Source organism: Chionomys nivalis, chromosome 3, assembly GCF_950005125.1.
Source record: "Chionomys nivalis chromosome 3, mChiNiv1.1, whole genome shotgun sequence".
NCBI classification, from domain to species: Eukaryota; Metazoa; Chordata; class Mammalia; order Rodentia; family Cricetidae; genus Chionomys; species Chionomys nivalis.
In genome coordinates this window covers 77,215,439-77,228,438 of record NC_080088.1, presented here as the reverse complement: position 1 = coordinate 77,228,438, position 13,000 = coordinate 77,215,439, and the positions used below count along the sequence as shown (strand labels likewise).

Genomic DNA, 13,000 nt, shown 5'->3' with positions numbered 1-13,000 from the left:
AGCTTTGTAAAATATATACATATATGAAGGGGATCTAAATGATATTCCCAAATAACGGGAGAAGCAGAGTCCCAACTAAATATCTCTTTTCACCAAGTGAAACTTCCTGTATAGGAAGTGGGTTATAGTTAGTTGAGGTTTTAGCCAAGTATTCTCATAGGAATCCTCAAACAATCCAGGCACTTGTGAAGGTATAGGTTGCTCTCCAAAAACTGTTGGCAAGGCCCCATGGCTGAAGGCAGAATTCGTAACTGGTGTATACACTAACTGTTCACCACTGTGTTCCAGTGTCTTTAAGTACAAGAAGGCACTCTGCATGTTACTAATGGAGAAACATAAACACAAGCACAGCCACACACTCTGATTTACAATGATAGACTGACTGTAAGATATGCTAATACAGTGATAGCTCAAAGCTTATAACAGCAACCAACCAACATCTGACTTGACTGAAGGCCAGGAGATGAAAACCATACCTATCACTGCTTGGGTAACTAGGCAGCTCAGGAAGCTAGGGGACAGCTAAATGCTATTATTCTTTAAAAATAAAAGTCACAGTAAGATAACTTCTGATGATATTCAGCTATACTTTTGGATCACTGTCTTGCTTATCTATCATCAGAGAAGCTATATCCTACAGATGAGAACAAATACAGAGACCCTCAACATCCATTATGTAGAGAATGAAAGACCTTGTATCACTTCACCCTAAATTTGATGTCTGCATCAAATCCCCCCCCCCCGCCCTTCAAAGCTTGGGTAAACATGTGGAAGAGAACATGGAAAGAGTATAAAAGCCAGACTGTATGAAGAACATCAAGAAAACAAGGGCCTCTGAATGAACAGGATCGATGCTTGTGTAAACTTCCAGAGACTGAGGTGACGTGTACAGGGCCTGTGTCATTCTGTATCAGATGGAGTCCTAGAGCTTAAAGCAGATGTAGACAGAAGCAATCACCGATTGGCAACCACTTGAAAATAAAAGTTCAGTTTTCTCCAAGAGAATATCTTAGGAAAACACTGCTCTTAATGTTAGGCTACTTGTCTAGCATTAGATGGCCAAAACCAAACAACCAACCAAACAAGCAAACCAAATGCAGTGGCGTCATTTGAGGTCCCTTGACTAGTAATGTCATGGCTTTTATTTATTCTAATTTTATCTTTTAAAATTATCTTATTTATTACTTTTATTTTTATTACACACACATCTATTTCCCCTTGATCTTTACCATAAAAATCCTTTGTTTTCATACCATGATTTCCACTTAATGTTACCCGAGTGCGGGACTGAGTGTGGCACTGCATCTGTATCTAATTCATGTGCCTTCTTTGGGCAGCTTTCCTTCTGCTTGTTTCTTTGGTCATAGTCCAATAAATTAGCTGTTGTTTCATTTTATTTTGTTTATTTTATTTTCCTATAGAAGATTATTTTTTAATTCAATCATTTACTTATTTTCTATCTGAACCACAGTTTTCTATCCTTTCTTCCTATTCCCTCCCTGCCACTTCCCACCCTTCTGCCCCTACCAATCTAGCCTACTTACTTTTCTGTTGAGAAAAGGGCAGGCTTCCCATGGATATCATCAAGACATGGTATATAAAGTTGCAATAAGACTAAGCACCACCCACACCTTGTATTAAGGCTGGTCAAGGTAGCCCAGTATGAGGAATAGGTTCTCAAAAGGCAGCAAAAGAGCAAGTGAGCAATAGCCCCAGCTCCCGCTGTTATCAGTCCCACAAGAAGACCAGGCTACACGAATGTCACATATATGCAGAGGGCCCAGGTCAGTGCCATGTTGGCTTCCTGGTTGCCAGTTCAGACTCTGAGCTCCTATGAGCCCACATTAATTGGTCTGTGGGTTTTCTTGATGTGTCTTTAATCCGTCTGGCTCCTACAATTCTTCCTCTGTCTCTTCAGCAGAATTCCCTCAGCTTGGCCTAATGTTTGGCTGTGGGTATCTGCATCTGTTTCCATCAGTGACTGGATGAAGCCTCTCTGAAGACAATTAGTGTAGGCACTACTAATCTTTGAATATAACAAAATACCATTAGGTGTCATTACATTGACATTTTTTTCTCTCTCCAGTTTTATGTGATTCTTTCCTCAGTCTCTGAATCATCCAGCCTATGGGTCCTGGGACTCCAGGCATTGTCAAGGGTGGGTTCACTTTTGCGGCATGGGTCTGAGGCTAGATGAGTTATTGGTTGGCAACACTTACTATCTCTGTACCATTCTTACCTCAGGATACCCCATAGGCAGGACAGACTACAGGTCAAAGATTATGTGGCTGGGTTGCTGTCCCAATCCCTCCACTGCAAGTCTTGCCTGGTCAGAGGAGGTGGCCATTTCAGGCTATATAACTGCTATTGCTAGAAGTCTCAGCTCGGAAATCCTTGTAGATTCCTGAGAATTTCCCTTGTACCAGGTTTCTACCTAGCCCCCAATTTCCCACTTTCCAGTCATATCTTTCAGTACTTCCCCCCTCCATACTCTCTTGACCTGATCCCTCATGATCCCATCCCCACACATCCCCAGAACACCCACAAAATATATTCTATTTCCTCTTTCCAGGGAGATCTGAACATCTCCCTTGTGGCCTTTTTGTTACCTAGCCTCTCTGAGTCTGTGGATTGTATCATGGTTATCATTTAATTAACAGATAATATCCACTTATAAGTGAGTATATATTATGGTTGTCTTTCTGGGTCTGGGTTACCACATTCAGTATTATTTTTTCTAGTTCCATCCATTTGAATGATGTTATTGTTTTTAACAGACAAATAATACTCCATTTTGTAAATTTACCCAAGGAAATTAACTATAACCATGAAAAAATCGGCAATAAATAATCTCACACCAGCAAAACCCAAAGAAGGGAAACACAAACACACAGAGACATACTACTACCAACACCACCATCAACAAATTAACAAGAACTAGCAGTCACTGGACATTAGTAACTCTCAATATCAATGGACTCAATTCACCAGTAAAGAAGACACAGCCTACAAGAATGGATACAAAAACAGGCTCCATGCTTCTATTGCATACAACAAACATACATCAACATCAAAGAAAGATATTATCTCAGAGGAAAAGGTTGAAAAATGCTTTTCCAATTAAACAGACTTAAGAATAAAGCTTGTGTCCTGCTTCTCCAATTTGGACAGCATACTGTCAGCAGTTGAGGCAAGAGCACTTTTTTTACCCAGTGCCTAACCTTTCTAACCTTTGCTGTTGCTAACATCTTCCTGGGGGATGGGTGGTAAGAAGGCAAGGCATCAATGATTCAGACAGCAGGAGTCAGATAGAAGGCATATAGCAGGCTCATTTATTTAACAATAGGGAAAAACTTATCTACCCTTCCAGCACCCAGGCATTCCAATTCATTGATATCACATGGTCACCCCTCATTGACTATACACAATCAGGACCTCTGACAGCACCTGTTACTAGGCTCTAACGCACCTTAAAATAATATTCTACAACACTTTGTCGCAAAGAATGCAAATTCCCTGTGGAGTTTCTTCGATGCCCAGCATCTTCTCTAAACTAGATTGGTCCTGCTAGGAGCAGACATGTCTCATTGCCATAAAAAATAGAAGGGCCTATGTTAATAAAACATCTTAAAGGTCATATTTTGTAGATCTCTGGTGTTTGAAGATGACCTGTCTATCTAAAATACATCTCTGTTTGACCTTGGAAACATACCTAATATGACTACAAATTCAATTGTAATAGGTGACTAATTGCTAAGCTGCATTTCCTTATTATCCTAAATAGTAGGTAATTATAACTTACAAGGGTGAGAAATTTACATGTCATTATTAAATGAGTTTCATAGGTACCATATCTTGAATAAGATTAAAAGTATGTACAGTGTGTTCTAACAAAAAATAATCTCAACTTTGTATCAGTATACAAAATCCAAGTGAATGTAAAATATTTAAAAGTAGTAGTTACTTTTTTGGTTTAAAAGTAGATTTAATAACCTACCTTTTAATCCTATTTCTACATCCCCCCTTATTTCTTTTCAGAGTAGATTCATAATCTATCCTTATACCAAATCATATCTTATCTCCCCTCATTTTCAAAACAAGAACTCCAAATCTAATCTCCTTTCTTTCAACCTTCTTCCTGATGACAACTTGTAACCAACTCCCCTAACCAATGACAAATATCCATCACCCATTGAACAACCAAAATCCACCCACCCCACCTCTTGGGCATGTGGGCTTCATATTCTTAAATTTACTTCCTTCTGTCTGGGGGTGATGCCAGGGGGTCCTGGAAAGAAAAATTTGGGTTATTTATCAAGTCCTAGGAGAGGTAGCTGTATCATTTGTTGCCCTGTCCAGTCTCTACGCAATGGGAAAGTTCAGGGCTTGTCTCAAGTCCTGGCTAGAGTAGTCTGTAAGACTGGATCATCTTAGCTAGCCACCTCAAGCACGCTTGAGTTTATAGAAGGAGAGAATCACATTCCAACTCCAAAGTCAGCTTTAATCTTTATTTGGACTGGGACTACAAAAAGACCATTTCCATTATATGTCTGTAGAGAAAAGCAGAAACAAACATTTGGGAAGATTTATGAAGTTTTATCCTTTTGGAGATGTGATATACTAATAGGCCAAATTGCTCTTTTTCTTGGGACATTTTTCTGCATGATTTGTTCTTTTTCTTCAGATGTCTCATTTGTCCAGTGGTCTTCATATTCCTTAGCTGTATGTCTTCACTCTCCTGAAAAGACAAAAACAAAACCTTTCCTCAACCCTAATTTTGGGGAAGTTGTTTTATGGCAAGTTAGATATGATCAAATGAAAAGTATTCGTTAGTTTAGATTGAATGGCGGTGCTTTTTGATTAAATATTTCCTTTTCTAACCAAGGGGTACCTCTTGTTAAAATCTAATCTTATCGATTTTGATGGTATCCATAGCTTTTCTTCTCCTGTAGAAACAAAAACAAAACCCCTTCCCCAACATAACACATGTCCTGGTTTCCATTCTGATGTCAACACATCTGAAAGTATATTGACTGATTTAATTACATAGTTATTTCTATTATCCCATGTCTCTCCACAGCTATTGTTCCTTTGTCATTAGCATTTAGAAAATTCAAAGTTAATAAAGTATTATGCAATCTATTTCTTGGGGTCTTTATGTTTATTTAACATATTCTTTAGAATTTGATTTGATCATTATATAACTGCCTGCCCTGTGGGATTGTGTGATATACCTGTAATATGATTTATATTACAATAAGCAAAAGTATGCTCTATTTTCTTAGAGACATATCCTGGACCACTTTTTTTATACTTTTTAATTTATCGTCTGTCTTTATTTGTACAGGTATACACATGATAGTCATAACTTCTAACAAATGTGTGGTTACCAAATCAGTCATTTCCAAATTCAAAACAGTTGCCCATTGAAAACCTGAATAGATATCAATGATGCCAATATGTAGCATGAGTTTTAATAGGTCTTAATAATAAAAGCCCAGAGTCAGATATAGGGGAAAATGCTATGAGATCAGAGAGATAAAGGAGCAAAACCCCAGCCATCTTACCTACTTAACTTCTCAGCTGAAAAGAGATTTAACTCCTGTCTCCTCTTGTCTTGTTATTTCATCTCTCTGCCTAGGCATATCACTTCCTTTCTGTCTGCACAGACCTCCAGACCTCCATGGTTTGCTAGTAGCTAGCTCTACCTTCTGATAGTCAATCAAGCTTTATTTGTATAAATAAGATACTACCAAAGGATGATGTCAATAGGACAAAATGGCAGAATGTTCTCTTGCCAAAGCCTGAAAGACTGGTGCCTAAATCAAATTAAACCTAGTGCCTCACCAGATCTTGATATCAGAATGTGTGGTTTGGAGGAAGAGAGGAATGGCTGGTGAGACTGAGATTAAGCAGATGGAAGGAGCAAAAGAAATAGAGGCTCCCATCTTGATTAGGAAGTCCCTTTCCAGCAAGGGACAAGGACAGGTTGGTACCACTAGGAAAGAATGGGTGAGGGTAATACCCCTAAAGATGCAGTAAGGAGTAGGGTTTGGTAAACTTGGTAAGGTTGTCCCCCTACTCTGTTTTTCTGCAACAGAGTGGAAATGGAAAGGAGAAGCCAACTGTATTCATGAGCAATAAGGAAGCAGTGAGGTTGGATGGTTTCATCTTCTGTCCTTCTATCCCCCCACCAGGCCTCAGCCCATCTCTCCCATCAATCTCACACACTCCTTTTTAAGATCAAAATAACTTAATATGCTTGTACTATTGATGACTAATCAATAAGGTTGCTAACTTGAGGCGGAAGGCTGGAGAATAGCCCAGTGAAGGACAGAGAATGCCAGACACATCCAGTGCCTGAGGACAGTGTTGACTTATGGCACCCATAGTCCACAGACACCTCAGTAATGTGACAGCCTCTGTGGGACCCCAGCCAGTCACGTAACACAGAGTATTACCTCTTAGCCAGATACTAGACCAAGCACTTCACAAATATTAACTTATATGCTTTGACAACTCACTGATTACTGTGATTTTGTTGCCCAATGTTAAATAATGAAGAGTTTAGCATAGCTACCTGTCTCCAACACCCTGGGATTCCCACAAACACAGAGAGTTACCTCAGCTGAATAATCATGCCTGCATTTGGCCCCTCAAAGCACTTGGCTCAGCATCAGTGTTCACGTGGGTTAATTCCTGTTCCTTTACATTTCCCATGTGCATTTTGTGTCCCTGAGAGACCATACAAAAGTCTTCATCTTCTGTGGGACTCTTTTCCCTTAGTGCCCAGGGCCAGCCAGCCCTTAGAGTGGGATGTGTAGCTCCTCAATAGAAGCCAGGACATACTTGGCTGGGCACACAGTCCTAGATAGATGACCAATCACGTCCCTGAGCGCAGGCCATTTCCTTGTTCCTATCTTCAGATGCTTATGGTCAACCACAGACCTGATGGCCATCAAAAGTTCAGCACCAATTAGCAAGGTCTTCCCTCAACAAGAACTTAGTGCTATGTGGATTTCTCTTCCACACTTCCCTGTGTTCCCCAAGACCCCCAGAGCTCTGAGTACCCACCATCACACTGTTCAAACTCCCAGCTCCAGCTCTTCAAGTCCACACCCGGCGCCCTCACCAGCTGCTGCCACTTCAGGGCAAGAAACTGAGCAGCGGCAAGAAACTGAGCAGCGGTTTTCTGTTTTCAGGTTTTCTGTCGTTTCCTGCCACACTGTCCTTACGGCTACTTCCTGAAGTTTGAGGCAGTTCTTTTGGCTTTAGGTTCTTAAAATGGTTAAGTGTGTCTGTGTCTAGTATTTTGAAAAGTTTTTTCAGGTCATGGGACAGTTATAAAAATGACCACATCTGAGCCACATCCCTAACAGTTAAGACATGTTCAAGAATGCTTTAGGACCGCTCTGTGTCCTACGTAGGACAGTTGCATCTAGGATAGTAAAAGAATTCAGAACAAGCCAGGGGGCTGTGGTGGCAAACATCTGTGATTCCAGCACTCAGGTGTAGCCTGGGCTACAACACTGTTGTAAAGGTCTGGTCTGAGGGAAGAAAACAAAAACAACATTTGATGTGGCTGGAGCAATCAAGAGAGGCTTACTGGGAGATTGATCTGTCTGTGAATCTTGAAGGGCAAGCCTTAAAAACACCTCTTCATTACCTGTAGCACTTACAATGAGGCTCACACAGAACTGATGTCAAAAGGATAACTCCTGAGAAAGGAGGGAGAAAGTTCCCTAGTTTGTTGGGAAACTGTGTGGAGACTGAGCTCACTGATAGAAGTCTGACTCCAGATGAATTTCTCCAAGAGCTGTGAGCTCTGGCACATTCCATGCTGTTAAGATCTGTAGCTCTGACATGCGCAGTGGTGCTCCTCAGACCTGGGGAGCCGCCAGAACCCCAGAGTCAGACGAAACCAGAGCGGAGAGCCGGCACTATGCTGGGGAGGCAGGCCAGACCCGGGAGCGGTGGTACTACCCAAAAGGCCGCCTGCCGGTTCATCCCCACGGGCACCGCAGGCAAGACAGAGGGCGGCCCCTAGCGCGGTCACGGCAGCGGCGGCGGAAGAGGAGGAGAGCCGGCTTCAGCAGCGCAACCGCCTGGTGCTCGAGGACAGCAATCCGGTGGCCTTGTATGGAGCAGCTGGTTTTCGGCGACGTCGAGGACGCGCTGCTGAGGCGGTTGCAGAGCTCGCGGGGTCAACGACAAAAAAGCTCGGACGACTCTGAAGTGGAAGATGAAGCAAACGATAATCTTCCTCCTCAGAAGAAGCCAGTTTGGGTGGATGAAGATGATGAGGATGAGGAAATAGTTGACATGATGAACAATCGGTTTCTGAAAGATATAATGGAAAATGCCATTATATCTTTTGAAAGCAAACTCTCAAAAGATAAGCTTCAAAAGAGACTTAAAGAGGAATTCCAGCATGCCATGGGAGGAGTACCTGATTGGGCAGCCTGGGCACAGGTGCAGAAAATCTTCAGACATGAAAGTGGAGAGGATGAAAATGATTTGTTGCAAAGGACTGGAAATTTCATATCCACATCTGCTTCTCTTCCAAGAGGACTTCTGAAGATGAAGGACTGCCGTCCTGCCAGTGCTGAACGGACTACCGCTGCTCCGGTCTCATCAGTGCGGTCCATCCTGGCGCACAGGTGGTGATGCTTCCTGGGCTAGATAATGCTATCGCTATTTCAGGGACATGGCAAAACAAACCCGAAAATCCTGAGCATCTATTTGGAAAATTTTCTGATCTTTAAGGCTTGTTACACTGCTAATGGAGAAGTGTACACAGCAAGGTTCTTTATGTCGATGATATGCTAGCTGGAAAGTTAGTTCCTGTACATCAAGTGAGAGGTTTGAAAGGGAAAATAGTGAAGTGATTTGAAGTCTCTCCAGATGGATCCTTCCTGCTCAGAAGCGGCATTGCTGGGTTTTCTCATTTGCTGTCAATGAAGACGAAAAAATTGATTGGTAGCATGAAGATAAATGGAAAAATTGCAGCATCCACATTCTCTTCTGATAGTAAGAGGACATATACTCCTTCTGGGAATGGAGACATTTATGGGTGGGATGTGAATTCGAGGAAGTGCGTTAACAGATTCCTTGACGAAGGCAGTTTATATGGAGTAAGCATTGCTGCATCAAAGAATGGGCTGTATGTGGCTTCCACCTGGCTCTAAGAGTGGAGTGGAAAACATAGATAGTCAAGATTCTTGCCTCCAACAAACCAACCCAAAGCCAATAAAGGCCATAAGAAACCTGGTCACTGGTGTCACTTCCTTGAACTTCAATCTCACTATAGAAATCTTGGCAGTGACTTCAGGAAAAATGAAAGAAGCTGTCAGATTGGTTCATCTTCCTTCCTATACAGCATTTTCTAACTTTCTGGTTTTTACAAAGAGTGCTATTTCTCATGTTCAAACCATGGACTTTTCTCCCAGAGGTGAATCCTTTGCCTTGGGGAAGAGCAAGGCAAGGCCCTGCTGTATAGGTTGCACCATTACTCAGATTTCTAAAGATGTTTTTTCAGAAATCCAGTTGAACTCATCTCAGTCCTTCTTCCCAGAAATTTCCCAGTGTGTGATGATATATGGATGATGATTTGTGGAATCCGTGCTAAAAATGAGCAGCAATGTCTTAATAAATGTATGATAACTTTGTTTGAAAGGAAAAAAAATCTGTGGCCCTTCCTTTCTATCCTCAAGTCAGACATGCTCAGGTGACTTGTTTGGGTCAATGAAACAGACCCTTTCTGAGGGAGGGCCACTGAGAGTTTGGAGGCCTTTATTGGCTGCTTTACAAATAATCAATCCCCAAGGGGAACTCCTCTGGCAGCCTGGGGCCCTTGGTGACAAAGACAATGCAAAGAAGTACCAAGAATCTGACCCAGGCTCTTCTGATCTTGGTGGGCTGTGGAATTGTGGCCTGATTGGCTTAGAGATAATGAACCCAGAAAGGGTTCCAGACAGGTTTCTCCAGTCTTGGACTGAAGAGAGCATTTCAGCAGTGAACAGCATTCCTGCAGGAGAACGGAGAGTTTCTACAGAAGAACAGAGCTTTTCTGCAGGAGAACAGAAAGCTTCTAAGATCCCTTCCAAAAGGGACATTTTATTTGTTCTGTTAAAGCTATTTTAAAGTAGAGAAAATATAGAAATCTTTTAGCTAACCTGGAATTCTAATCCAATGTCAGAATTAGAAGTATCAGAGCAGACATTACAACACATCATAAGGCAACGCAGTTCTCTGGAGAAACCACAGGACTTTAGAGATGAGACCGAGAAAACTCATTTCCCCTTTACAGATACCCCACGTTCGTCCCTTGAGGAATGGAGTGTAACGTGCAGGAATAGCTTTGAAACTAAAGCGACTGGGTTCGAAATCCACTTGTACATTGAGATAGCCGGCCAGCTTTTCCCAAGCAGCAACTTCATACAAAAGTGTAATCACACCCACCCAACCCGAATGAGCTATGAACTCCTGCCTTGCGTATCCTAGGAGACTGATTTGCTGTTTTCTTCTGAGACAGAGTCTCATTATGTAGCACAGGCTATCTTAAACTTATTATATGGACAAGACTGACCCCGAACTTATGATCTCCTGTATCAGCCTTTTGAATGCCAGAGTTACAGGCATTCCAAGTGCCTAAAATTTTCCAGTATTCTCTCAGAACTATACACAAGACTTTGGGACTTCACCCTGGCACTCTGCTCCCTTAACTCAGTCTTGGTGTAGATTTCTTTCCCACACCTCGTCTTCTTTGGCTCCAGCAGCTGAGGCTAGAAGGATGCTCACAGCCCTCTGAGGCTGGTCAGTGAGAAGGGAGGATTTTCAGTACTTTAGTACTCCGGGAACCATCCCTCCACCCTCCACTCTCCAGAGTGCAGACACAGGTACGTAACAACTGTACCGACAGACAGCCTCACACAAATCTTCATTAAGTGACACTTTATTATTTTACAATGGTTCAGGAAAGTCCTTGGGATGTTGTGATTAAAATGTAATCACCACAGAACATAGAGCTGATTGGGTGAGCCCATCAGTCTTCTCTTCATCAGGTGATGAGCACAGAAGGGAAGACATCATGTCTGTAATGAGAAAGCTGGAAGTGGGAAGGCTGTTCTAAAAACTACAATTCTGACATTAGAGATGACGGAATTACAAGTTCTGCGAGCTGCGGTCGAGTGATGGGTTTATAGAAGACCTGTGAAACACAGGACGAGGAGGACGTGAACCATCAGGAAGTAGATGGTTGCAAAGCAGTGGCACTCGGGTCACAGGAATGGCAGAGTGAACGCAGAACCCGCTTCCATCCAGCGCCACTCCGGGTCTGAAACAAACAAAACAACAACAACAAAATGAGGAAGTCAGCTCCATCTGTAGGCTCTTTCTCTTCACCAGTAATTCTGCATCTCAGCCAACTGATCCCATTCTCACAGAGGAGGGGCATCCGGGGAGAAAGTTTCCTCAGTGGCTGACCACCAATAACACTGCCCATCTCCGAACCTCAGCCCGGTCCCACCACAGAGCTCTCCCTGCGTCCTTCCCTCTTACCCTTCGACAGCTGCTGCCTGGGATGTCTATCAACACTGACGTCTCCTGAGCGCCACAGGCACCAATGGTAGGAGTCCAGGCGGAATCCCATTCACTCTTCTCCAGCCTGCGTTGAGACAAAGATACAACACATGTCCCCTGCATGAGAATCTTCCCAGCCATCCTGGGAAGGTGGCCTAGGGGACTGGCAGCAAAGATTTCTCCCATAGGCCAGGCCCACACAGTAGTAACGGAACTGCATATTTAGGATGCTGGCTTGGGTGCTTCCGGCTGGGAAGCTGGTTAGTGTCTTACCCATGGAAGCATGACTAACAATCAACGAACTAGAATCCAACGCCCATTAGAAGTTCCACATTTTTTCTGGGTCATCCTTGTTCTCTCTCTTTTCCTCCAGCTTTCTTCTCTCACCCTCTCGGAGAGCCATCTCTTTCTTAGACTCTTGCTTCATCTGGGCTAACTCCTCCTCCAGTTTATTGACTTTTTGTATGAGCTCCTTCCTGTGGACAAGTGTGCCTGGAGCTTCCTCTTCTGCTCCCTGTCTTTATTCAGAAGCTCCAGTTCCCGCTGAAGCCCCTCTTTACTCACCAGCCCCGCTGGGCTTGCTTCATCCTGACTGTGATTAGAAACGGCTCCATGACTTTCTCCTGCCTGCTCCTTTTTTGCTTCTTCAGCTCTGGACAATAAGTGAGCTGCTCCTTCAGAGTTTTGATTTCAACCCCAAGAGAAAACTTCTCTTCATTAAGCTGAACCATTTTCTCTGTCATACTGAAGCTGAGTTCCGTCATTTGCTGACCCTGGGTGGTTTGCTGGAGTGTCTCCACATCTTTCTTTTTCTCTTGCAAGAGTTGGTCTATTTTGGTTATTTCCAGTCCCTTCTGTGAAAGAGCCTGTGAAAGGCCTTCCATCTTACCTGCGATATCCTTCACGTGTTCTGCCCCCTCTAACACCTCACTTTTCTTTCTCTGCAGCTGGCTTTGCAGGGTTTTTATCTGTGTGCCCTGTTGAGAAGACTGTAGTTGCACGTTATCCAGTTCTTTCTGTGAAGATTCAATTTTCACATCCTTATATTTGCCTTCTATGCTTAAGCTGTGGATTTGTTCTGTGAGCAGGTTGTGCTGAGTCGTCTGGCTTTTGTAGTCCAGACCTCTTTGCTTTTCTGTTTCTGCAAGGCTGCATTCCAGTTCTCTGACCTGAGCCCTCAGTTCGGGTAAGACATCAAGCTCTGCCACCCGAGAAAGAAGCTGGTCTTTTTCCTCAGACAAAGTAGTGGGCAAGCTGTGGGCATTCTCTGCATCCTTCTCAAATTCAATTAGCATTGTTAGGCTGCTAAATTCCTTAGCTTCCTCATCTAATTTTTTTCTATACATCCCTTTTGCCTCATGAAGTCTTGTCTCAAACTCCAAAATTTGAGCTTTCAGACTTTCCAGTTCATTCTGGTGAC

The 13,000-nt window shown here is 42.9% G+C and overlaps 1 pseudogene; it reads left to right on the top strand.

Annotated features, from left to right (window-relative positions):
• The first annotated feature begins 7,837 nt into the window (after positions 1 to 7,837).
• On the top strand, positions 7,838 to 9,524 carry LOC130871328 (U3 small nucleolar RNA-associated protein 18 homolog; annotated as a pseudogene).
• Positions 9,525 to 13,000: the final 3,476 nt, after the last annotated feature.